The following is a 27,274-nucleotide window of genomic DNA, read 5'->3' as shown; positions in this document are numbered from 1 at the left end:
TCCCTTATACACAAGATATTGGTTGCAAGTTTGTTCAGCTTGAAGTAACTTGGTATATAGAAGTTTTGTTCAAACCTCAGTTGTGTTTGAACCCTGGTTTGGTTCTTTACTTTCATTTACTGCTTTTTTACATAAACTGTTCTCCTCTTCATCTTACGAATATCTGTGTTCTCCTGTTACCTAGTCCATTGGGTGGTCTTTAAGAAAAGAAAGGTAGACTGTGAAAAAAGGTGGCTTATATCTTAGCTGGTTTTTGAAAACCTAATTCACCCCCCCTCTTAGTTTGTTTTCGATCCTTACAAAACCCAAAATAGAAAGTTTTACATGATGAGTAACAGCAAATCTATAACAGTAGAAAGTTTCACATCATGAAAAGTCACTAGAAACTTTGACCAGTGACATGGAAAATCATTATATAAAAAGGTCAAAAACAATCTCCAATAGAGTTAGACAATTATTTTCTTCATGTATAATGAGCAAGTAATAGTGAACCTGAACTCTCAAAAAATGATGAAATTGCTAAGAGGAAACCATACATGACTAATACACGTGAAGTATTCCCATACAATTTAAGTTCAAAACAAGATTACCGGATGTTGTAAACATGTAATACATCAACTTCATAACTCAACTTTAGTACAGCTCCAATTAAATAATATTTGGGAAATTGGCATTCAAACACATTAGCAAGTCTCCCAAAATAGAGGTCCAAAACAAAATCTAGACAAGCAGAAAAAATATTGACATTCATGTATCACATTCTAGAAGCTGAAGACTTTTCAAGCATAATATACTATATAGAGGGCATTGTAATTAAACTTTAACAAGGCAACAAGATTGATGAAATATTTAAATCCAAACATACAAGTAGCAGCAAGAGATCGGTAAGCTTTCACCACTTAAAGGACCAAACACATACAAAACAAATACAATATAGCTATTACCTCAGAAATCTAGCTCTATATGACCTCATTGAATGTGATTGAAATCTTTCCCTCACTTCAGCAACCACAAATCTAACCTGAAAATGTCTTGGCCATAAGAAAGTAAAAAAAAAAAAAAAAGAGCTACTAAAACCAGTAAAAGAAAATCATTCTCAGAAATCGTGAACTGTCTTCCAAAGACAAATTCCGCAATAAGGATAGGTACCAGAGTTTCAAAAACTAAAGGTGAAATGAATAAGGAAGTGAAGGCCATACTGATGTCAGCTTAGAGTATTCTGCGCTAGATAGTGATTCCACTGATGCATTCCCCAATAGATAGAGATGTCACAGTTACATATTAAGGTAAGTATGTCAAGCAATGCACTATAAGCATCTGATAAGTGTAAAGATTTAGAGATCCAACATATTCTTTTCATTCATCACTCAACTTAAGAGCAAGCTGGCACTACACAGGCATCATGAGACTGAAACTAGAGTTGATGTTAAAAAATTAATATCAATAAAATACGGCTCACACTGCACAAACTCGCATTTGAATTTATTCCTTAAAAGAGTACCTTAGACACAAAATTAAATTCAAGCATTCATCAACATTCAACAAAGATTATGCAATTAACATCCGACATAAAGTCTACATACAAGGTCAACAGGTCACATGAAAAAACTGGCAGAAATTTATTATGATTTCCACCAGTTCATCCTATCAATTTTGTAAATCTTAGTCATGAATCTCGCTGTTGAGAAAGTCTTAAACATTGTTGTGACTCACTCTTCTTTTAATAATGTCAAGAACAAATAACTCTTTCAGATCAACGACTATCTAAAACTTAAAACTGAGTTTGGACTTAACATTAGGTGTAAAAAAAAATGAAGCCAAAGGGCTGAAGCATTAGAAAGCTTGGAGTGACATAGTGCTATGTGAGTATTATAAAGCTTTCTCTGTACTGAAAAGAAAATAAAAGAAAAAAAAAACATGCAGTGAAAGGAACTCCTAAATCTGAAAGTTTTTAAATTCTTTCATGACCCCTCAGGACCAAGACCACTCCCATTACCCTTACCATTCTCCTCCTCCTCATCAGTATCGGTATGCCAAATGCTCTTAACGGCTTGGCGAGCCATCTCGATTGTGATTCTAGAGCCTAAAAACCCATCGGAAGCACGATCTTCTGTGATAAGTCCTAGCAAAAGATGCTGGGTATACACCATTTCTACCTCCAAAGCTTTCGCCCCCCCTCTGGGAAAATATAACCATTTTAATTGCTCTCTCAATAAATTTCTCAAACACTCCAGCTACAATATACAACGATCGGTTTGACTTAGCTTTTCCAGACGAAACAGAAATCATGGTTTTGTCAGAAATCGAAATCTCAAAATAGGAAGAAGAAGAAGAAGAGGAAGAACAGCTGGTGCTGGTACTGGTTCAGCTGCTGGTGATTGTAGAAGGAGGGTAGCTAGGGAAAAGAGAAATAACATTCCGGCAGCGGTGGTGGTGGTGGTTGTGGGGAGAAAGACGGCGGTGAGCTTGAGGAATGGAATGAACTGAAAGCAGAGATGATGAATCCCGTGGCTGATTCTTCCTTACTTAACTGGCCACGGGAGCCAGAAAGAGAGAAGGGAAAGAAAGTGGAAGAAAGTCTCATTGACTAAGTATTTTGGCCGGCAAATTGAAAGTTTTGAATATTTCACAGCAAATGAATCTTCTACCAATTCACTATGATGTTGTTTTGTGCCTTTCCTTTTTTTTTGGCATATCTCACATTTTCTCAAGTGTCATGATAGGTAATCTAAATGCACATTATTATTTTTATATCAGATAAAATGAAAAAAAATTAGAGTGTATATTATTGAGTTGATAATAAGTGCCATAATAGAAGTGCTATAATGACACAAACCAGCAAGTATCCTTATAAACATGTCACCAAAAGTCATTTTTACTGTAGTGGGACTTGTCCCTTTGGAGTGAAACCTATGGTATGCTTAAGCAATACTCATTTTAAGTGTTTTGGAGTGCGGGCCCAATAGGGTATTGAATGGTGACTGGAGATTGGAGTGAAGTGGTGCTCTATTGGACTGGTTACTTTATATTGAAAGTCGATGGAGTGTCGACTATGTGAAAAAGATCAAGATTCGTGGACATTGGCTCCTGAGAGCCACCCGTATTCTATCCCTTGATATTGTTAATCGCTTTATTTACTTGCTTTGAATTGTGAACTTGAAGTGTAATTTGAATTGCTCTATGTGACTGCATTCCTTTTTGGAACTCACTGGGTGTTAGCTCATTCTTTCCAATTTGTTTTCCTTAACAGGAATTGAGAACTTGAGTGAAGCCGCTGTCAGTTAGGCTGTGATCCTGTTTCTCCTGTATTATCTTTTGGGTTGTTAAACTTTGAATTCGATATTTTGGAAGCTTGTAAGATGAACTTTGATTGTATCTTAAGTACGTTAGATTGTATTTTGTTAGTTGGGTTGTAAGTTGAACTTAGTCATGTTATAATCGGTGGAATTGTTATTTTAAGTACTTTGAAAGTATTTTATTCGATCGAATGAGTGAGTTATGGCTCGAGTTGGACAGACAGCCAGTCGAACCCTTTGGTTTGCTCTAGGGGAAGGTGGGGCTGTCACATGGAAGGTGAGAAAATAATTTTCTGGATCATCACATAAGTACAAGGAATAGGAGGTTATATTAGCTGCATCAACTTTTATATCAATTTCTTTATCAATTTATTTAGAAGACATATCAACATCCATTGCATGAAGACCATTAGGAGAATCATTAGTCTTGTTTGCCTTTTTCATCCTTGGTCATAAGCAAATCGGCCTTGTTACTATTGGTCACTAACAAATTGACACCAATCACGGGCAAACTAGCACTTGACCATGCCAATTCAGGCGAATTATGCTCTTCTTTGTCTTTGATATCTCCTTGAAATGAAAAATTGGATATTGATAGAAAAAATGACTTCAAGAATATAATGTCCATCATTTCATACATCTTACTGTTGATGAGACTATGGCACTGATAACCCTTCTTGTGGATAGCATACCCCAAGAAAATACATTGAACAATACAAAGATTTAATTTATTGCACTAATTGTTTCTGCAAATGGACAAAGGCCATATAGCTAAACACTTATAGTGGAATCATTAGCACTAATGGTAGTGTAAAGTATTTAGAGAAAACCTACAATGTATCTGAAAAGCTATAGCATTTCAGTGCATTATGTTCAACAAATGTACTGTCGTAGTGATGGCATTTACTTAATATTGACGTAAAATATTTGCACTAATCAATAAAAATAGGTTGTTTAAGTATGTGTCAATTTTTCCACATGGCAGATCCATTCTTTCATGGAGTTTGAGTATAAGAAGTGTCATGTATAAAATCTTGAGTTTTAAAGAAATCTTGAAGTGGCCAATTGTCATACTCACCGCCATAATCACACTGTAGAATTTTGATTCTAGTTGAGAACTATGTATGAATAATTAATTGAAATGATTTAAAGACATCAAACAACTCAATTTTATATTTCAACAAATACAACCAACTCATTCTAGTATAATTATCCACAAATGTGACAAACCAATGGATACCAGCAAATAAAATGATGGATAAGGGTCTGCAAACATTAGAATGTACCAAAGTAATAGTAACAATACTTCTATTTACACTAATTGGATAAGGGACTCTATAACTCTTAGCCAAAATACATGTATCACATTTTAAATTGGCAGCACATGAATTCATAGATAAATTAGGAACTAGGTGTTTCATATACCCAAATGATGGATGCCCTAACCATTGATGTCATAACCAAATTTCTTGTTCCTTTACATTATCAATGCTTTGCATCATATCTGCTCTACTAGAATTGAATTCATCCATGTAATATAAATCCTCCCTCCTCATACTATTGCCGATGATATCCTTGATAAAAATATCCTGAAGTAGATAGATAGTTGGATACGTCAGTGCTACACAATGGATATCAACTATGATTTGGCTTATAGAAAGCAACTTATTTGAAAGAGATGGGATTAACATATAAAGAAATGGATGATGATAGAACAATAGTTCCAACCCCTATTACTGGATATATAACTACATTGACATTAGAGATCATCAATCTTCCCAACTAAGTAATATAAGAGAAATCATATATATCAAAAGTCATATAGTTGGTATGTGAGGACCTGTATGCATTTTCTTCATTATACTTTATTATATTGATTTTTCCAGACATTTTAAAAGTGAGTAGAGTTTTTCAACCATTTTCCTAGTTTAACTTAGTTCATATTCAGTTTGAAGCGTATTATGGATGTGGGGCCCGCTAGTGCACTAAGTGCGACAAATTTTTGCCGATTAATTGAAGTTTTGTATAAAGGAATATTACTGTACAAGGTGTTAGGAGACAATTAGAGGTTAGTTAGATAAATTACCATTGGTAGACAAAAGGATAAGCTTACAACCCTAAAAAGGAGCCAAGTGTCACTATGCTATTAGAAGTTGGACTTTTGACCAAGGTTAGTAACTTTACTAAAATCAGATTTTTGACCAAAATTCATTCATTTTCTTGTCTCCTTTGGCCGAAATTAGTGAGAAAGAAACCAAGAGAGTTCTTCATCTTCCACTTCAATTTCTTGTCCAAATCTTGAGTTTCAACCGATTAAATCGCAAACTACTCCATAAAAGTACTAGTTAAGGTAGTTTTCAAGGTGTTTGTGGAGCTAATTTGGGAAGAAAAACTCTAAGCCACCATCTTTCTTGAGGATCCAAGGTACTTTGCTTGCAAAATCCCTCTTTGTTTCTAATAATTGTCAATTAGTGGATTGGAGGGGTTAAATATGTAGTTTTGTGGACCAGTTTATGGTTGGAAGTAGGGGTAAGGTGAATTTCAGTTTTTGTAGTAAATTTTCTGTCCCCATATGATGATTGATGTTTAACCATGATTTGGTAGTTGTCATGAGTAATTTTGAGGTTGAAAATGCTAGTTTTGCTTGCCTTCAAAGAATTTCAGCTAGAGTGCATGAATTTCAATTTTAGGGTTTCCAATTTGCCCTGTTCTGCCTGGTTCTATTTGACCATGTTAGAGGCCGAATTACGCTTAGTATAAAACATAAAAGTTGTAGGAAATGATGTTTTATAGCTTCCTATAAAATTTTATCTCGATCGGAGTACTGTAGCATACAAAATGATGGAAATACCCTTGACTGCCCATGAGTCCTGTTTCGCAGCCAGATTTCTATTTTCGTGGAAATTTCCATTTTTGACCCTGTAAATGCACGATTTAGCTTTAGAGGAGCTTTAGAGGCCTTCATAAAAAATGTAAGAATATGTCTCGGCTTTGAAACTCCATAAGATACACCTCAATCAGACTTCGGTAGCCTGAGTTGTTGTCGTTTAATCATAGTGCAATTAACTAGTCTGATTGTGAGATGCTGGTTCTATAATTTAAAATTTTGACCTAGATACACTATGAACTAGGCTGAGTGGCCTTCATAAAAGTTGTAGACCTTTATATTATCTTCGAAACAGTATAAATTACACCCTAATCCGATAAGCGTAGCTTCAGTTGTGTCTGTTCCGCCAAGAGACATCAAAACTATTTTTTGTTTTCTGACTTAAACTTCATTTCCGGACATTTTCCTAACTTGAATTTGTACTTGTACAACTTTGAGCCTATTGAACAGCTATTGAAATGAGATTATTTTGTGTGTGACTTTGGGATTGATTGAGGAAAACAATGAAGCCATAAATGGTTGGAAAATTGGTAAATGCAGAGGGTATGCTGCCCAAAATTTTAGGGCTACGCGATTCATTCAAGTTGAGTTGATCTTGGTAAAAATGATGGGTTTTGGGAGTTGTTCGTAACCCTAAGACCAACTATTATGTTTTTGCTAAAAAGTCATATTTTATTCTTTTGTACTAGTACTTAACCTGGGAAGGCATACGACTTGTAGTTGAGCCTCATTGATGCATTCCATTTACTGGGTTTGTGGACGTGCGAACTATAATTGTTTTATCTTGGTTATTTTAGGGTTTCTTGGCGATTAAAACCACTTTGGATTAAAACTTTTGAAGTATCTGTACTGGAACCGGTGAGTGTACCACTTCCCTAATTTGTTGCTTATCTGGCTATCCATGACTTCTGTATACTCTGTATGAAACGAGGGTGTACTTTATCGCTCTCATTTCTCTCGTCTGTTTACTTGTTTCCTGCATACTGTATAAGTTTGCATTTTCTCTCTGTATCTGTTATCTGCATCTGTGCTGTCTGCGATCTCTGAGCTCAAAACCTGTGGCTAGTTACTCGAGTTGAGCCGGCAAGGGCCTGGTCGATTAGATAACAAACCATGGTAGTCTGTTTCTAGGAATCTTTAAATATTGAGACTCTTGATTCCGGTATACTCGAGTATTACCACTTCTGTTTCTGTTGAGGTGTTCGGGCACGGTAAGGGGTATGTTTGGTGAACGGGATTTTGACGTTAAAGTGGTGCTCTACTGGACTGGACTGGTTACTTTATTTGGAAAGTTGACGGAGTGTCAACTATTATTTGATCAAGTTTCGGTAAAGCAAATAGGAATTTGGCTCTTGAGAGCCACCCGTATCCTTTCTATCTAGGATGTTTGTTCATTTCTTTATTTGATTTGCATATGTGACTAATTGAATATGAAGATCCATGATTTTTACTTGCTATTATTTTGGTACCTCATTGGGCGTAACCTCACCCCCTTCCCGTTATCTTTGTTTTCCTTTCAGGAGCAAATTTTGAATCCATGATCTTGGAAGAAAGGGTCGAGCTAGTGTAATTAATATTTTATTAAGCTCTTTTGCAACCGAAACCCGAATCATATTTTAAGTGTATGAATACTTTGGCTTGTATTTTAGTTTGGTTAATTTGTCAAAGACTCCGATGTAAATATATGTATAAGTGTTTAACCTTGTCTATTAAGTGTATTCAATTGTGATTATTATTTTATGGTTTGGTAAGCATGTTCTCACCTTAGTAGTATCCTATTGTTCATTTTCTTTGGGTCCTATCGCGCGTGCTATATTGAATTTGTGTGATTCGACTTCGTAGTCCTGGCGAGAGCTGGGCAGGCGGTCCGCCGAACCCTTTGGTTCGCCTTAGGGTGAGGTGGGGCCGTCACAGGCATAGTTATTAAACCCGGCCCGGAGGGGAACCCAGCGAAAGAGGTGGGTAAACGGGTTACTGGTTCAACCAGTGGGTGAGTGGTTCAACCGGTGGGTCACAAAATATATTTAAATATTATGTTTCATAATTTTTGATATGGTTAAAACTATAATAAATTATGTCATAGTAAATGCTCAATTAGTCTAATTTATTATAGAATTATTAAATCTTATAAGAATTAACAAAACCTAAATGCAATTAGTAATCCATCAAATTTCAAGAATAAAATTTTATCTAAGTATAATTATCTGGTTTATTTATGAATTTTAAATGCAAAGAATTATTAGGAACGATATTTGCCTTTAGAATGAATTATGTGATATGTTATTTTTTAAATTCATTTCATAATTTATAGAGTCTGGGGAGTAATAAAATTTATTAAAAGATTCCAAATAAATTATGTTTTGGAAAATTAAAATAAGAATAAGTCTAATATATAATATAAAAAAAGACTAAATGTTAAACAAGTGAGCTGTTGGTGCAGCGGTTGTTGCATTTCCTTCAATACAAGAGGTCGTTGGTTCGAAGCTTCACTCCAGCATCTTCCAAACATTTTTAACATGCAAACCCGGTTTCCTATAAAACCGGACAGTTCTCCGGGTTTGACCGGTTGAACCGCCGGTCCGTTGAAAAGTCAACGGTTTAGTTGTCAAAACGATCCAATTAGCTAACTGGCCCGGCTCAATGGCCGGTTCACCGGGTTGACCGGTCGAACCGCCGGGCCGAGCCGGGTTTAATAACTATGGTCACAAGTGGTATCAGAGCCGTTTCACGTGGTCTCTGCGCTGAGTGAGTTAGGGGTCAAGTGGTATTATAGTCCTGATTTCATGAATATGTCTAAGTGCTTGTATGAGCATAAGTTATGAACCGGATATATTATAAGTGTAAAAATCTTTATCATAGAACTTGAGGAAGATAGATATGTATGTCGGGTAGGAATCTATAATATGGATGATTTACTCTTGGGACCGGCCGGCTCGAGATGTGCATTATCTTATTTGGGATTCTTGTATCCGGCTACTAAAGAAATGAGAGCCTAGGTTAGGAAGGACTTGGGCGAACTAGAAATGTGATTCTATGGAATTTCGTGTGATTTGTTCGAATGTTGTTAAGTATGATTAACCTTGATTAAGATATAAATTGTGTTATTCTCGTAGAGTATGGACGGAGCCCTAGAAGGGAAAAGTTTTTCGTTAGTTGCTTTTGTACCTGTGGCCTAGTTGGTATATAGGACTTTTGATGACCCTGATACTTTCATGGAATTTCCTTTTGCATGTATCTGACTGACTGTTAACGTGTGATATATATATATCTTTTGATTTGTGTGTACCTCCTGTTACCCGTTCATGCGTATATTCATTTTTAATATTATTTTCACACTTTGACCTTAGATTGGTAAATTCAATGGAGGGTACCCGTAGTGGAAAAGACCGTGGACATGGTGTTAGGCAACCCTCGAATGAAGGGAGTAACAGAAAATCGAGGCCTGAACCAAATCCTGAACCTAGGGTTGACCCAAATGCTCAAGTAGCCGCTGCTATCCAGCGCATGACCGATCTGCTAACCCATGTAGTTGAACACCAAGGCCAAAACCCTAATTCTCAACCTAGAAACCCTGGTAACAATGTAGATGTGACGGCCCCACCTCCCCCTAGGGCATACCCCAGGGTTCGGCGGGTCGCCTGCCCAACTCTCACCGGGACTCACTCACCACAAATCTCAAAAAAAAATGCAATATAAATCTCAAATTTTACATCAAATTCTCCAAGAATTACATATCATAAGCAAAGCGTCCACGCTTCCGCTGTGCCACTCTGATCCTTGATACCAGCTATTATACAGGAGGAATTCCAAATCTAAACTGTACAAAATATAGGCCATCCAGTCACGTGAATAAGTATTACAAGTCCTTCCTTCGCCACGAGCTCTGTGGAGGGGAATAAAATAATTTTGGAGTGAGTTAAAAGCTCAGTGAGTAACCAGCAAAATCAGTAAGCAAATATATTTCAAGATAATGCACTTCAATGATGTCATGAATCAAGGATCAAATGTACGTTTATCGCTCTCGTGAGCCAGTGAAATCATTGCACTCAAACACCCAAAGCTTAAAAAGATTATTTAACGATAAACAATAAGGGGGAGCAACGTTGGTGCTCTAGATCATGTCATGAACTCACGAAAGTGGTGGAGACGTTGGCCCCAGGTAAATAGTAGAGGAGACGTTAGTGTTCAGCACAACACTCCCCAAGAACTCATTTAAGCCAAATCATGTCATGGACTCACATGCCGGCACACATGATATGCAAAAGAGGAAATAATGCAAGAAACATTTCAAAAGTAACTTTGGAAACAGTTTAGGGTCACTCACCTCCATGGCTCAGGAACCATCCATCATATATCATTACCTTGTCCGAATCCAAGACCTAATTCACAACCTCAAAGCAATCATACACTCCATAAGTTCAGACAGCATTTCCCCTTAAATGCTTCATTTCCAACCTACAAGCAACACCAATTAATCTCAAATTAACCACATATGTGACGACCCCACTTCTCCCAAGGGCGAACCCAAGGGTATCGACGGGCCGCCTGCCTAGCTCGCGCCAGGACTCAAAACTTAAAGCAATCAAACGAGATAGATCGAAAGAGCACTATATACAATATATACAATCCCAAAAGTTATATTTACATTTTCAAAAGTCTCGAGTCAAACCACTCTAATATACTACAACCACAACCAGCAGAAGATAGACCCTAAGAAGGGTCCTTATACAAACCACCAAAACAAAAACAACCATCCTAACTGTTCAACTATTACAAGCCAATCTAACTATACTAGCATACGAGCCAAAAGTCCCCGCGTCGGCCCCTGCTAAGGAAAACAAAAGGAAAGGGGTAAGCTATATGCTTAGTAAGTAAACAAGGGCGAAAGCATAAATTCACGTAGCAACAAATACCCAATAAGAGTAAAGCAAAAGCAGAAAAGAACAACATCATATAATAAGGATACGGGTGGCTCCAAAGCCAATTCATGTGCCATGTATGATCTCCTGCCGACACTCCGTCGACCGCAAATAATAGTCCGTAGAACTTCACTTGTACACCCACCGACACCTTATCACCCTCACTGGCCAGTCACCTCACAAACTTGCCCGGGCGAACGAAATCACAAACTTGAGCTTGAGTCACAAGCTCGGGTCACAAACTTGGTCACCTTCTCGGTGAACCGGATTCACAAAATTGGTTCATAACATGAACCTACAAACTTGGTGACCTCAGACCAAGTTGGACTGACTTCGACCAAGCCCTAACCGGCTCGAATAGTCCAAACAGGTCTTAGATCGGGCCCACGAACTCACAAACTTCACAAACTTCACAAAACTTTACTCGAAAGTCGCCCCGAGCCACAAGCTCAAGGGTTTTGGTTCCAAAAGGTTCATATACATATGCCAAGTACAATTATACATTTAAATTGGGGTTTAGGTCGAGTGTGATAAAGTACACCCTCGCCTAAGTACCCTTTTCACATATCTCAAACACATAGCAAAGAAACACATCAAACCGGCTTGAATACTTACTCAAAATACCGAAAGTAGTACGAAAGCAAAATCGCTTCGCGCGTTCGCTAGTAGTGGGCCCCACCGGCTCCGCCTAGCTCACCGCTGTCTGAAATAGAAGATTTTATCACAAACGGCCACTAACATGCCCAAAACAAGCAAAACGGTAAAACGACACGCGCGCACGTAAATATGACGGACGGAAACGGAAACGGCAGATTTGATACTCATTTCTAGTTTACCCATAAGTTGAGCTACGAATATCGGATTAAGGCATATGAGATGCCAAATCGAAGCTTAAAGGATTAAAAACAACTGTTATGAAGACATCCAGAACTGAAACTGGAGGCTTCAGTCCCAAATGAACCAAACACAATCACTTACGAAATCTGGCCAATGCACAAATGGTCAGTTTTGAGTGTGAACTTTTTTCTATGCTACACATGGTCAAAAGAGCTGAAAATTGGCAGTTAGATAGTTCATTCCAAATGGAACAACTTTCATGAAGGTCGGCAATCCAAATTCGGAACGGAAATTGGTCATCAGGACCAAAACAGATCTGACCAGAAAATGGTCATCTTCACGGCCAGGCCTTATTTGCTCGGCTATATCTCAGGTTTTATAAATCCGATTCATGAAATTCCAAGGGCGTTGCAAAGCTCTGATATAAGGCTATAAGTTTGGTGTTTTGGTCGCAAGCCCAAACAGCTTGTAACCCAGTCAAATGTGAAGCCAAAGTTCCAGTCGTAAACTTTCCAAAAACGTAACAGAATTTGCTGGTCAAAACAGGTCTGAGTATTTCATTTATAGCTCAGGATATACTAATCCGTTTAACCTGAAAATTTACAGGGATATCCAGGACTTAAGGGGATACAATGTTGAAGAAGGAAACGTTGTCCAATTTTGAATGTAACAAGGTCAAAAATGCAAGACACTATACCAGAATTGCAAAACAGGATCACAAACCGTATTTGACCTTAATATGCGGTAATGGCACCAAATTCACTACGGTTATCGGATGGGGGTGTAAGACCCACCGTTTCGAAGCTAGGAAACAGGGCTACAACACTGTAGAAGGTCACTCAGTCCAAATCCAAACACAACTAGGTCAAATATGCAAAATACCAAACCCGAATTACCAAAACAGGTCTGCAAAACACACAAAACGGTAATCGGTATAACTCAGTCTATACAAGTCCAAATGCCAAAATTCCAAAGGCATATGATAGCTAAGACATCCAGATACATTTCATCAGAAGACACCAACATCCAAATCCAAAGTGATTCCAGCCAAAATAGCCAAATACCAATGCAGTTTTCGCATTCTGACCAAAGCAGAACAGCTACAGTAATTCCGACATAACTCACCCTACACTAATCCAAATGACCTGAAATTTTGCAGACACCTCAAAAATATCAATACCTACAACTTTCATGTTTTAAGCCAAGGCAAAATCGGCCTCTAACATGGTGCAATAAATTCGGGCAGAATGTAGCTTCATGAACCCTAACTTTCCAAAATTTATTCCAAATCCAAAATTGGTTGCAAATATCAATCATTTCCATCCACTAGAGTCATAACCCCTCATTATCAATCATCATAAACAACCACAACACCATAATCCAATTAAACCAGAAAAATCATCAAAAAAATTAAAACTTCACCAAATCACTTCAAACCAAGATAAAACCAGAAATTTCAGCACTTTAATCACTACTAATCATATCTTAAGCATCAATAGGTGTAGGTGGAAGTTTAAGCTTCACTTACCAAGTAAACAAGAGAGGGGAAGATGTTGGACACCTTAGCTCTTCCAAAAAACTTCACCAAAGCACTTACTAACACCAAATAGAGAGGTTTTATGGAGTGGAATCAAGGTTGGATGGTTGAGTAAGTTGATTGAAGCAAGATTGAACCCAAAATCTTGAAGAGTTTTCTTCCTTTTGTTGCTCAAGAGATTCGGCCACAATGGAGAGGAAAAGAATGAATTTTTGGTGATTTTTGAGATATTTATTCACTTGGTAAGAAAAGTCAAAAAGGTGAATAGTTGGAGACAAAGTCCAACCAATGGGATAGTGACACTTGTCACTTCATTAAATGCAATTCAATCCTTTGGTCACCTCTCACATCAATCACCTCACACTCCTTTACTTATCCATTAACACCCGATAAATTTTTCACAGTATCCGGAACTTAACTTAATTGGCCGAATTTTTCCGAACTTTTCGCACTAGTGGGTCCCACGTCCAATATACGTTCTTATTTTCTCAAAAGCTAACCGATACTTGAAAATCATCTAAAACCCATATTTACTCATGAAAATTATCCTGGAGATTTTCTAATAAAGAAAATGCGGAAAAAAAACGGGCGATAACTACAACTCCACTTAAACTTTCTAATATTGTAACACTAGAGGTTTGCTAATCATTCAAACTTACTAAACCTTTGTAATTAAAACAAATCCTATATTTACTTACGTCAAGGCACACACTAGAATACCGAATATAAATTATAGCTTGAACCTTATAATAATAATGCGTAAACTAGGATTTCCAAACTTAACCGAATTAGGGTTTCCTTTCTAGCCATAAAACCCTGATTTTTCTATACCGAATATCAAATAACCCTAATATCGACTTACGATCGGACTGGGGCCTCACAACATACACATTATAAACCATCAAATATGCCTTTCGGCACAACATCCATAACTGAAGGTACCCTTATCGGATTGAAACGAATTTTATGGCGTTTCGAAGCCAAGACATATACATACATTTCTTATGAAGACCTCAAAAGCCAAATCATACATTTTCATGGTCAAAAATGGAAATCTCCACGAAAATAGAAATCTGGGCGCGAAACAGGGTTCATGGACAGTCAAGGGTATTTCGGTCATTTCACATGCTATAGTGCTAGGATCGAGCTGAAATTTTGTAGCCAACTATAAAACATCATTTCCTACAACTTTTATGTTTTGGGCAAGAGCTGATTCGGCCTCCATCATGGCCTAACAGGTTCGGGCAGAACAGGGTAGGATGAAACCCTAAAACTGGAATTCATGCATTCAAGTGCTAATCTTCCACAAAACAACATCTAAAACAACTAAAAATCACTAATAAGCAATTAATTGAAGTAAAGAGGATGTTCTTGGCAAAATACCTTAAAACCACAAGAAAGGTAGGAGCTTAATGGTTCCTTCTCCAAAATAACTCTACCAACACCTTTAACCTTCCCTAATGATCACTTGTATGGTGTAGTTTGTGATTTGGTTGGTTGAAACTCAAGATTTGAGAAAATTTGGAAGCTAGAAATTGAAGAGCTCTCTCTTGTTTTCCTCCTCACGAGGTTCAGCCAAGACACAAGAAAAATGAGAGAAAATTGAGTCAAAATTGATTTTAGAAAAGCTAATAAGGTCTTGGTCAAATCCAACATCCAATAGGCTCATGACACTTGGCTCCTTCTTAAGTGTATTCTTATCCCTTTGTCTACCAAGAATAATCTAGATAACTATCCTCTAATTATCACTTAGCATCTTGCAAAATAATATCACTTAATACAAAACTCCAACAAGTTGTCAAAAATATATTGCATTTACCGCACTAGCGGGTCCCACGTTCATAATACTCTTCAAAATTAACGTGGACTAACTTGTACCAAGAAAATGATTTGAAAACTATATTCCCTTATAAAAATGTATAGGAAATTAATATATTGAAGAAAGGCATAAAATTATAGACAAGAAAACAAAATAATATCTCGAAAATATATAAAAATTTTCGGGTTCTCACACTCATTCTTTCAGGGCGTCACAAACTCCCCTCCTTAAAAGAATGTCATCCTCGACATTCCATCTTGTACCAATCAAGTCAAGACATCCCGCAAGAATCACTGAAGCATTCCAAGCAAACACTAAGAATCAAATAACACCTACTTGTCCGCCTTTCAGTCCTACAAGAATCACTGATATTTCAAACCAAACCCACAGTCCGGCATCCTAAACTTTAGCCTAGGATACATTACAGAGATCTGAAGCCTAAGCTCTGATACCATTTGTGACGGTCCCACCACCCCCTAAGGCGTACCCCAGGGTTCGGCGGGTCGCCTACCCAACTCTCGCCGAGACTCACTCACTACAAACCTCAAACAAAATGCAATATAAATCTCAAATTTTACATCAAATTCTCCAAGAATTACATATCATAAGCAAAGCGTCCACGCTTCCGTTGTGCCACTCTGATCCTTGATACCAGCTATTATACAGGAGGAATTCCAAATCTAAACTGTACAAAATATAGGCCATCCAGTCACGTGAATAAGTATTACAAGTCCTTCCTTCGCCACGAGCCCTATGGAGGGGAATAAAATAGTTTTGGAGTGAGTTAAAAGCTCAGTGAGTAACCAGCAAAATCAGTAAGCAAATATATTTCAAGATAATGCATTTCAATGATGTCATGAATCAAGGATCAAATGTACGTTTATCGCTCTCGTAAGCCAGTGAAATCATTGCACTTAAACACCCAACGCTTAAAAAGATTATTTAACGATAAACAATAAGGGGGAGCAACGTTGGTGCTCTAGATCATGTCATGAACTCACGAAAGTGGTGAAGACGTTGGCTCCAGGTAAATAGTAGAGGAGACGTTGGTGTTCAGCACAAGACTCCCCAAGAACTCATTTAAGCCAAATCATGTCATGGACTCACATGCCGGCACACATGATATGCAAACAAGGAAATAATGCAAGAAACATTTCAAAAGTAACTTTGGAAACAGTTTAGGATCACTCACCTCCACGGCTCAGGAACCATCCATCATATATCACTACCTTGTCCGAATCCAAGCCCTAATTCACAACCTCAAAGCAATCATACACTCTATAAGTTCAGACAGCATTTCCCCTTAAATGCTTCATTTCCAACCTACAAGCAACACCAATTAATGTCAAATTAACCACATACACATTATAAACCATCAAATACGCCTTTCGGCACAACATCCATAACTGAAGGAACTCTTATTGGATTGAAACGAATCTTATAGTGTTTCGAAATCAAGACATATACATACAGTTCTTATGAAGACCTCAAAAGCCAAATCATACATTTTCATGGTCAAAAATGGAAATCTCCATGAAAATAGAAATCTGGGCGCGACGGTCAAGGGTATTTCGGTCATTTCACATGTTACAGTGTAGGATCGAGCTGAAATTTTGCAGCCAACTATAAAACATCATTTCCTACAACTTTTATGTTTTGAGCAAGAGCTGATTCGGCCTCCATCATGGCCTAACAGGTTCGGGCAGAACAGGGTAGGATGAAACCCTAAAACTGGAATTCATGCATTCAAGTGCTAATCTTCCACAAAACAACATTTAAAACAACTAAAAACCACTAATAAGCAATTAATTGAAATAAAGAGGATGTTCTTGGCAAAATACCTTAAAACCACAAGAAAGGTAGGAGCTTAATGGTTCCTTCTCCAAAATAACTCCACCAACACCTTTAACCTTCCCTAATGATCACTTGTATGGTGTAGTTTGTGATTTGGTTGGTTGAAACTCAAGATTTGAGAAAATTTGGAAGCTAGAAATTGAAGAGCTCTCTCTTGTTTTCCTCCTTACGAGGTTCAGCCAAGACACAAGAAAAATGAGAGAAAATTTAGTCAAAATTGATTTTAGGTAAGTTAAGAAGGTCTTGGTCAAATCCAACATCCAACAGGTTCATGACACTTGGCTCCTTCTTAAGTGTATTCTTATCCCTTTGTCTACCAAGATTAATCTAGATAATTATCCTCTAATTATCACTTAGCACCTTGTAAAATAATATCACTTAATACAAAACTCCAACAAGTTGTCAAAAATATATTGCATTTACCGTACTAACGGGTTCCACGTTCATAATACTCTTCAATATTAACGTGGACTAACTTGTACCAAGAAAATGATTTGAAAACTATATTCCCTTATAAAAATGTATAGGAAATTAATATATTGATGAAAGGCATAAAATTATAGACAAGAAAACAAAATAATATCTCGAAAATATATAAAAATTTTCGGGTTCTCACACTCATTCTTTCAGGGCGTCACAAACTCCCCTCCTTAAAAGAATGTCATCCTCGACATTCCATCTTGTACCAATCAAGTCAAGACATCCCGCAAGAATCACTGAAGCATTCCAAGCAAACACTAAGAATCAAATAACACCTACTTGTCCGCCTTTCAGTCCTACAAGAATCACTGATATTTCAAACCAAACCCACAGTCCGGCATCCTAAACTTTAGCCTAGGATACACTACAGAGATCTGAAGCCTAAGCTCTGATACCACTTGTGACGGTCCCACCACCCCCTAAGGCGTACCCCAGGGTTCGGCGGGTCGCCTACCCAACTCTCGCCGAGACTCACTCACTACAAACCTCAAACAAAATGCAATATAAATCTCAAATTTTACATCAAATTCTCCAAGAATTACATATCATAAGCAAAGCGTCCACGCTTCCGCTGTGCCACTCTGATCCTTGATACCAGCTATTATACAGGAGGAATTCCAAATCTAAACTGTACAAAATATAGGCCATCCAGTCACGTGAATAAGTATTACAAGTCCTTCCTTCGCCACGAGCCCTATGGAGGGGAATAAAATAGTTTTGGAGTGAGTTAAAAGCTCAGTGAGTAACCAGCAAAATCAGTAAGCAAATATATTTCAAGATAATGCATTTCAATGATGTCATGAATCAAGGATCAAATGTACGTTTATCGCTCTCGTAAGCCAGTGAAATCATTGCACTTAAACACCCAACGCTTAAAAAGATTATTTAACGATGAACAATAAGGGGGAGCAACGTTGGTGCTCTAGATCATGTCATGAACTCACGAAAGTGGTGGAGACGTTGGCTCCAGGTAAATAGTAGAGGAGACGTTGGTGTTCAGCACAAGACTCCCCAAGAACTCATTTAAGCCAAATCATGTCATGGACTCACATGGCGGCACACATGATATGCAAACAAGGAAATAATGCAAGAAACATTTCAAAAGTAACTTTGGAAACAGTTTAGGATCACTCACCTCCACGGCTCAGGAACCATCCATCATATATCACTACCTTGTCCGAATCCAAGCCCTAATTCACAACCTCAAAGCAATCATACACTCTATAAGTTCAGACAGCATTTCCCCTTAAATGCTTCATTTCCAACCTACAAGCAACACCAATTAATGTCAAATTAACCACATACACATTATAAACCATCAAATACGCCTTTCGGCACAACATCCATAACTGAAGGAACTCTTATTGGATTGAAACGAATCTTATGGTGTTTCGAAATCAAGACATATACATACAGTTCTTATGAAGACCTCAAAAGCCAAATCATACATTTTCATGGTCAAAAATGGAAATCTCCATGAAAATAGAAATCTGGGCGCGACGGTCAAGGGTATTTCGGTCATTTCACATGTTACAGTGTAGGATCGAGCTGAAATTTTGCAGCCAACTATAAAACATCATTTCCTACAACTTTTATGTTTTGAGCAAGAGCTGATTCGGCCTCCATCATGGCCTAACAGGTTCGGGCAGAACAGGGTAGGATGAAACCCTAAAACTGGAATTCATGCATTCAAGTGCTAATCTTCCACAAAACAACATTTAAAACAACTAAAAACCACTAATAAGCAATTAATTGAAATAAAGAGGATGTTCTTGGCAAAATACCTTAAAACCACAAGAAAGGTAGGAGCTTAATGGTTCCTTCTCCAAAATAACTCCACCAACACCTTTAACCTTCCCTAATGATCACTTGTATGGTGTAGTTTGTGATTTGGTTGGTTGAAACTCAAGATTTGAGAAAATTTGGAAGCTAGAAATTGAAGAGCTCTCTCTTGTTTTCCTCCTCACGAGGTTCAGCCAAGACACAAGAAAAATGAGAGAAAATTTAGTCAAAATTGATTTTAGGTAAGTTAAGAAGGTCTTGGTCAAATCCAACATCCAACAGGTTCATGACGCTTGGCTCCTTCTTAAGTGTATTCTTATCCCTTTGTCTACCAAGATTAATCTAGATAATTATCCTCTAATTATCACTTAGCACCTTGTAAAATAATATCACTTAATACAAAACTCCAACAAGTTGTCAAAAATATATTGCATTTACCGCACTAGCGGGTCCCACGTTCATAATACTCTTCAAAATTAACGTGGACTAACTTGTACCAAGAAAATGATTTGAAAACTATATTCCCTTATAAAAATGTATAGGAAATTAATATATTGAAGAAAGGCATAAAATTATAGACAAGAAAACAAAATAATATCTCGAAAATATATAAAAATTTTCGGGTTCTCACACTCATTCTTTCAGGGCGTCACAAACTCCCCTCCTTAAAAGAATGTCATCCTCGACATTCCATCTTGTACCAATCAAGTCAAGACATCCCGCAAGAATCACTGAAGCATTCCAAGCAAACAATAAGAATCAAATAACACCTACTTGTCCGCCTTTCAGTCCTACAAGAATCACTGATATTTCAAACCAAACCCACAGTCCGGCATCCTAAACTTTAGCCTAGGATACACTACAGAGATCTGAAGCCTAAGCTCTGATACCACTTGTGACGGTCCCACCACCCCCTAAGGCGTACCCCAGGGTTCGGCGGGTCGCCTACCCAACTCTCGCCGAGACTCACTCACTACAAACCTCAAACAAAATGCAATATAAATCTCAAATTTTACATCAAATTCTCCAAGAATTACATATCATAAGCAAAGCGTCCACGCTTCCGCTGTGCCACTCTGATCCTTGATACCAGCTATTATACAGGAGGAATTCCAAATCTAAACTGTACAAAATATAGGCCATCCAGTCACGTGAATAAGTATTACAAGTCCTTCCTTCGCCACGAGCCCTATGGAGGGGAATAAAATAGTTTTGGAGTGAGTTAAAAGCTCAGTGAGTAACCAGCAAAATCAGTAAGCAAATATATTTCAAGATAATGCATTTCAATGATGTCATGAATCAAGGATCAAATGTACGTTTATCGCTCTCGTAAGCCAGTGAAATCATTGCACTTAAACACCCAACGCTTAAAAAGATTATTTAACGATGAACAATAAGGGGGAGCAACGTTGGTGCTCTAGATCATGTCATGAACTCACGAAAGTGGTGGAGACGTTGGCTCCAGGTAAATAGTAGAGGAGACGTTGGTGTTCAGCACAAGACTCCCCAAGAACTCATTTAAGCCAAATCATGTCATGGACTCACATGGCGGCACACATGATATGCAAACAAGGAAATAATGCAAGAAACATTTCAAAAGTAACTTTGGAAACAGTTTAGGATCACTCACCTCCACGGCTCAGGAACCATCCATCATATATCACTACCTTGTCCGAATCCAAGCCCTAATTCACAACCTCAAAGCAATCATACACTCTATAAGTTCAGACAGCATTTCCCCTTAAATGCTTCATTTCCAACCTACAAGCAACACCAATTAATGTCAAATTAACCACATACACATTATAAACCATCAAATACGCCTTTCGGCACAACATCCATAACTGAAGGAACTCTTATTGGATTGAAACGAATCTTATGGTGTTTCGAAATCAAGACATATACATACAGTTCTTATGAAGACCTCAAAAGCCAAATCATACATTTTCATGGTCAAAAATGGAAATCTCCATGAAAATAGAAATCTGGGCGCGACGGTCAAGGGTATTTCGGTCATTTCACATGTTACAGTGTAGGATCGAGCTGAAATTTTGCAGCCAACTATAAAACATCATTTCCTACAACTTTTATGTTTTGAGCAAGAGCTGATTCGGCCTCCATCATGGCCTAACAGGTTCGGGCAGAACAGGGTAGGATGAAACCCTAAAACTGGAATTCATGCATTCAAGTGCTAATCTTCCACAAAACAACATTTAAAACAACTAAAAACCACTAATAAGCAATTAATTGAAATAAAGAGGATGTTCTTGGCAAAATACCTTAAAACCACAAGAAAGGTAGGAGCTTAATGGTTCCTTCTCCAAAATAACTCCACCAACACCTTTAACCTTCCCTAATGATCACTTGTATGGTGTAGTTTGTGATTTGGTTGGTTGAAACTCAAGATTTGAGAAAATTTGGAAGCTAGAAATTGAAGAGCTCTCTCTTGTTTTCCTCCTCACGAGGTTCAGCCAAGACACAAGAAAAATGAGAGAAAATTTAGTCAAAATTGATTTTAGGTAAGTTAAGAAGGTCTTGGTCAAATCCAACATCCAACAGGTTCATGACGCTTGGCTCCTTCTTAAGTGTATTCTTATCCCTTTGTCTACCAAGATTAATCTAGATAATTATCCTCTAATTATCACTTAGCACCTTGTAAAATAATATCACTTAATACAAAACTCCAACAAGTTGTCAAAAATATATTGCATTTACCGCACTAGCGGGTCCCACGTTCATAATACTCTTCAAAATTAACGTGGACTAACTTGTACCAAGAAAATGATTTGAAAACTATATTCCCTTATAAAAATGTATAGGAAATTAATATATTGAAGAAAGGCATAAAATTATAGACAAGAAAACAAAATAATATCTCGAAAATATATAAAAATTTTCGGGTTCTCACACTCATTCTTTCAGGGCGTCACAAACTCCCCTCCTTAAAAGAATGTCATCCTCGACATTCCATCTTGTACCAATCAAGTCAAGACATCCCGCAAGAATCACTGAAGCATTCCAAGCAAACAATAAGAATCAAATAACACCTACTTGTCCGCCTTTCAGTCCTACAAGAATCACTGATATTTCAAACCAAACCCACAGTCCGGCATCCTAAACTTTAGCCTAGGATACACTACAGAGATCTGAAGCCTAAGCTCTGATACCACTTGTGACGGTCCCACCACCCCCTAAGGCGTACCCCAGGGTTCGGCGGGTCGCCTACCCAACTCTCGCCGAGACTCACTCACTACAAACCTCAAACAAAATGCAATATAAATCTCAAATTTTACATCAAATTCTCCAAGAATTACATATCATAAGCAAAGCGTCCACGCTTCCGCTGTGCCACTCTGATCCTTGATACCAGCTATTATACAGGAGGAATTCCAAATCTAAACTGTACAAAATATAGGCCATCCAGTCACGTGAATAAGTATTACAAGTCCTTCCTTCGCCACGAGCCCTATGGAGGGGAATAAAATAGTTTTGGAGTGAGTTAAAAGCTCAGTGAGTAACCAGCAAAATCAGTAAGCAAATATATTTCAAGATAATGCATTTCAATGATGTCATGAATCAAGGATCAAATGTACGTTTATCGCTCTCGTAAGCCAGTGAAATCATTGCACTTAAACACCCAACGCTTAAAAAGATTATTTAACGATGAACAATAAGGGGGAGCAACGTTGGTGCTCTAGATCATGTCATGAACTCACGAAAGTGGTGGAGACGTTGGCTCCAGGTAAATAGTAGAGGAGACGTTGGTGTTCAGCACAAGACTCCCCAAGAACTCATTTAAGCCAAATCATGTCATGGACTCACATGCCGGCACACATGATATGCAAACAAGGAAATAATGCAAGAAACATTTCAAAAGTAACTTTGGAAACAGTTTAGGATCACTCACCTCCACGGCTCAGGAACCATCCATCATATATCACTACCTTGTCCGAATCCAAGCCCTAATTCACAACCTCAAAGCAATCATACACTTTATAAGTTCAGACAGCATTTCCCCTTAAATGCTTCATTTCCAACCTACAAGCAACACCAATTAATGTCAAATTAACCACATACACATTATAAACCATCAAATACGCCTTTCGGCACAACATCCATAACTGAAGGAACCCTTATTGGATTGAAACGAATCTTATGGTGTTTCGAAATCAAGACATATACATACATTTCTTATGAAGACCTCAAAAGCCAAATCATACATTTTCATGGTCAAAAATGGAAATCTCCATGAAAATAGAAATCTGGGCGCGACGGTCAAGGGTATTTCGGTCATTTCACATGTTACAGTGTAGGATCGAGCTGAAATTTTGCAGCCAACTATAAAACATCATTTCCTACAACTTTTATGTTTTGGGCAAGAGCTGATTCGGCCTCCATCATGGCCTAACAGGTTCGGGCAGAACAGGGTAGGATGAAACCCTAAAACTGGAATTCATGCATTCAAGTGCTAATCTTCCACAAAACAACATTTAAAACAACTAAAAACCACTAATAAGCAATTAATTGAAAGAAAGGTAGGAGCTTAATGGTTCCTTCTCCAAAATAACTCCACCAACACCTTTAACCTTCCCTAATGATCACTTGTATGGTGTAGTTTGTGATTTGGTTGGTTGAAACTCAAGATTTGAGAAAATTTGGAAGCTAGAAATTGAAGAGCTCTCTCTTGTTTTCCTCCTCACGAGGTTCAGCCAAGACACAAGAAAAATGAGAGAAAATTTAGTCAAAATTGATTTTAGGTAAGTTAAGAAGGTCTTGGTCAAATCCAACATCCAACAGGTTCATGACACTTGGCTCCTTCTTAAGTGTATTCTTATCCCTTTGTCTACCAAGATTAATCTAGATAATTATCCTCTAATTATCACTTAGCACCTTGTAAAATAATATCACTTAATACAAAACTCCAACAAGTTGTCAAAAATATATTGCATTTACCGCACTAGCGGGTCCCACGTTCATAATACTCTTCAAAATTAACGTGGACTAACTTGTACCAAGAAAATGATTTGAAAACTATATTCCCTTATAAAAATGTATAGGAAATTAATATATTGAAGAAAGGTATAAAATTATAGACAAGAAAACAAAATCATATCTCGAAAATATATAAAAATTTTCGGGTTCTCACACTCATTCTTTCAGGGCGTCACAAACTCCCCTCCTTAAAAGAATGTCATCCTCGACATTCCATCTTGTACCAATCAAGTCAAGACATCCCGCAAGAATCACTGAAGCATTCCAAGCAAACAATAAGAATCAAATAACACCTACTTGTCCGCCTTTCAGTCCTACAAGAATCACTGATATTTCAAACCAAACCCACAGTCCGGCATCCTAAACTTTAGCCTAGGATACACTACAGAGATCTGAAGCCTAAGCTCTGATACCACTTGTGACGGTCCCACCACCCCCTAAGGCGTACCCCAGGGTTCGGCGGGTCGCCTACCCAACTCTCGCCGAGACTCACTCACTACAAACCTCAAACAAAATGCAATATAAATCTCAAATTTTACATCAAATTCTCCAAGAATTACATATCATAAGCAAAGCGTCCACGCTTCCGCTGTGCCACTCTGATCCTTGATACCAGCTATTATACAGGAGGAATTCCAAATCTAAACTGTACAAAATATAGGCCATCCAGTCACGTGAATAAGTATTACAAGTCCTTCCTTCGCCACGAGCCCTATGGAGGGGAATAAAATAGTTTTGGAGTGAGTTAAAAGCTCAGTGAGTAACCAGCAAAATCAGTAAGCAAATATATTTCAAGATAATGCATTTCAATGATGTCATGAATCAAGGATCAAATGTACGTTTATCGCTCTCGTAAGCCAGGAAATCATTGCACTTAAACACCCAACGCTTAAAAAGATTATTTAACGATAAACAATAAGGGGGGTGCAACGTTGGTGCTCTAGATCATGTCATGAACTCACGAAAGTGGTGGAGACGTTGGCTCCAGGTAAATAGTAGAGGAGACGTTGGTGTTCAGCACAAGACTCCCCAAGAACTCATTTAAGCCAAATCATGTCATGGACTCACATGCCGGCACACATGATATGCAAACAAGGAAATAATGCAAGAAACATTTCAAAAGTAACTTTGGAAACAGTTTAGGATCACTCACCTCCACGGCTCAGGAACCATCCATCATATATCACTACCTTGTCCGAATCCAAGCCCTAATTCACAACCTCAAAGCAATCATACACTTTATAAGTTCAGACAGCATTTCCCCTTAAATGCTTCATTTCCAACCTACAAGCAACACCAATTAATGTCAAATTAACCACATACACATTATAAACCATCAAATACGCCTTTCGGCACAACATCCATAACTAAAGGAACCCTTATTGGATTTAAACGAATCTTATGGTGTTTCGAAATCAAGACATATACATACATTTCTTATGAAGACCTCAAAAGCCAAATCATACATTTTCATGGTCAAAAATGGAAATCTCCATGAAAATAGAAATCTGGGCGCGACGGTCAAGGGTATTTCGGTCATTTCACATGTTACAGTGTAGGATCGAGCTGAAATTTTGCAGCCAACTATAAAACATCATTTCCTACAACTTTTATGTTTTGGGCAAGAGCTGATTCGGCGTCCATCATGGCCTAACAGGTTCGGGCAGAACAGGGTAGGATGAAACCCTAAAACTGGAATTCATGCATTCAAGTGCTAATCTTCCACAAAACAACATTTAAAACAACTAAAAACCACTAATAAGCAATTAATTGAAAGAAAGGTAGGAGCTTAATGGTTCCTTCTCCAAAATAACTCCACCAACACCTTTAACCTTCCCTAATGATCACTTGTATGGTGTAGTTTGTGATTTGGTTGGTTGAAACTCAAGATTTGAGAAAATTTGGAAGCTAGAAATTGAAGAGCTCTCTCTTGTTTTCCTCCTCACGAGGTTCAGCCAAGACACAAGAAAAATGAGAGAAAATTTAGTCAAAATTGATTTTAGGTAAGTTAAGAAGGTCTTGGTCAAATCCAACATCCAACAGGTTCATGACACTTGGCTCCTTCTTAAGTGTATTCTTATCCCTTTGTCTACCAAGATTAATCTAGATAATTATCCTCTAATTATCACTTAGCACCTTGTAAAATAATATCACTTAATACAAAACTCCAACAAGTTGTCAAAAATATATTGCATTTACCGCACTAGCGGGTCCCACGTTCATAATACTCTTCAAAATTAACGTGGACTAACTTGTACCAAGAAAATGATTTGAAAACTATATTCCCTTATAAAAATGTATAGGAAATTAATATATTGAAGAAAGGCATAAAATTATAGACAAGAAAACAAAATAATATCTCGAAAATATATAAAAATTTTCGGGTTCTCACACTCATTCTTTCAGGGCGTCACAAACTCCCCTCCTTAAAAGAATGTCATCCTCGACATTCCATCTTGTACCAATCAAGTCAAGACATCCCGCAAGAATCACTGAAGCATTCCAAGCAAACAATAAGAATCAAATAACACCTACTTGTCCGCCTTTCAGTCCTACAAGAATCACTGATATTTCAAACCAAACCCACAGTCCGGCATCCTAAACTTTAGCCTAGGATACACTACAGAGATCTGAAGCCTAAGCTCTGATACCACTTGTGACGGTCCCACCACCCCCTAAGGCGTACCCCAGGGTTCGGCGGGTCGCCTACCCAACTCTCGCCGAGACTCACTCACTACAAACCTCAAACAAAATGCAATATAAATCTCAAATTTTACATCAAATTCTCCAAGAATTACATATCATAAGCAAAGCGTCCACGCTTCCGCTATGCCACTCTGATCCTTGATACCAGCTATTATACAGGAGGAA

Source organism: Coffea arabica, chromosome 5c, assembly GCF_036785885.1.
Source record: "Coffea arabica cultivar ET-39 chromosome 5c, Coffea Arabica ET-39 HiFi, whole genome shotgun sequence".
In the NCBI taxonomy this organism is placed as follows: Eukaryota; Viridiplantae; Streptophyta; class Magnoliopsida; order Gentianales; family Rubiaceae; genus Coffea; species Coffea arabica.
Note: the sequence above shows the minus strand (reverse complement) of the source record.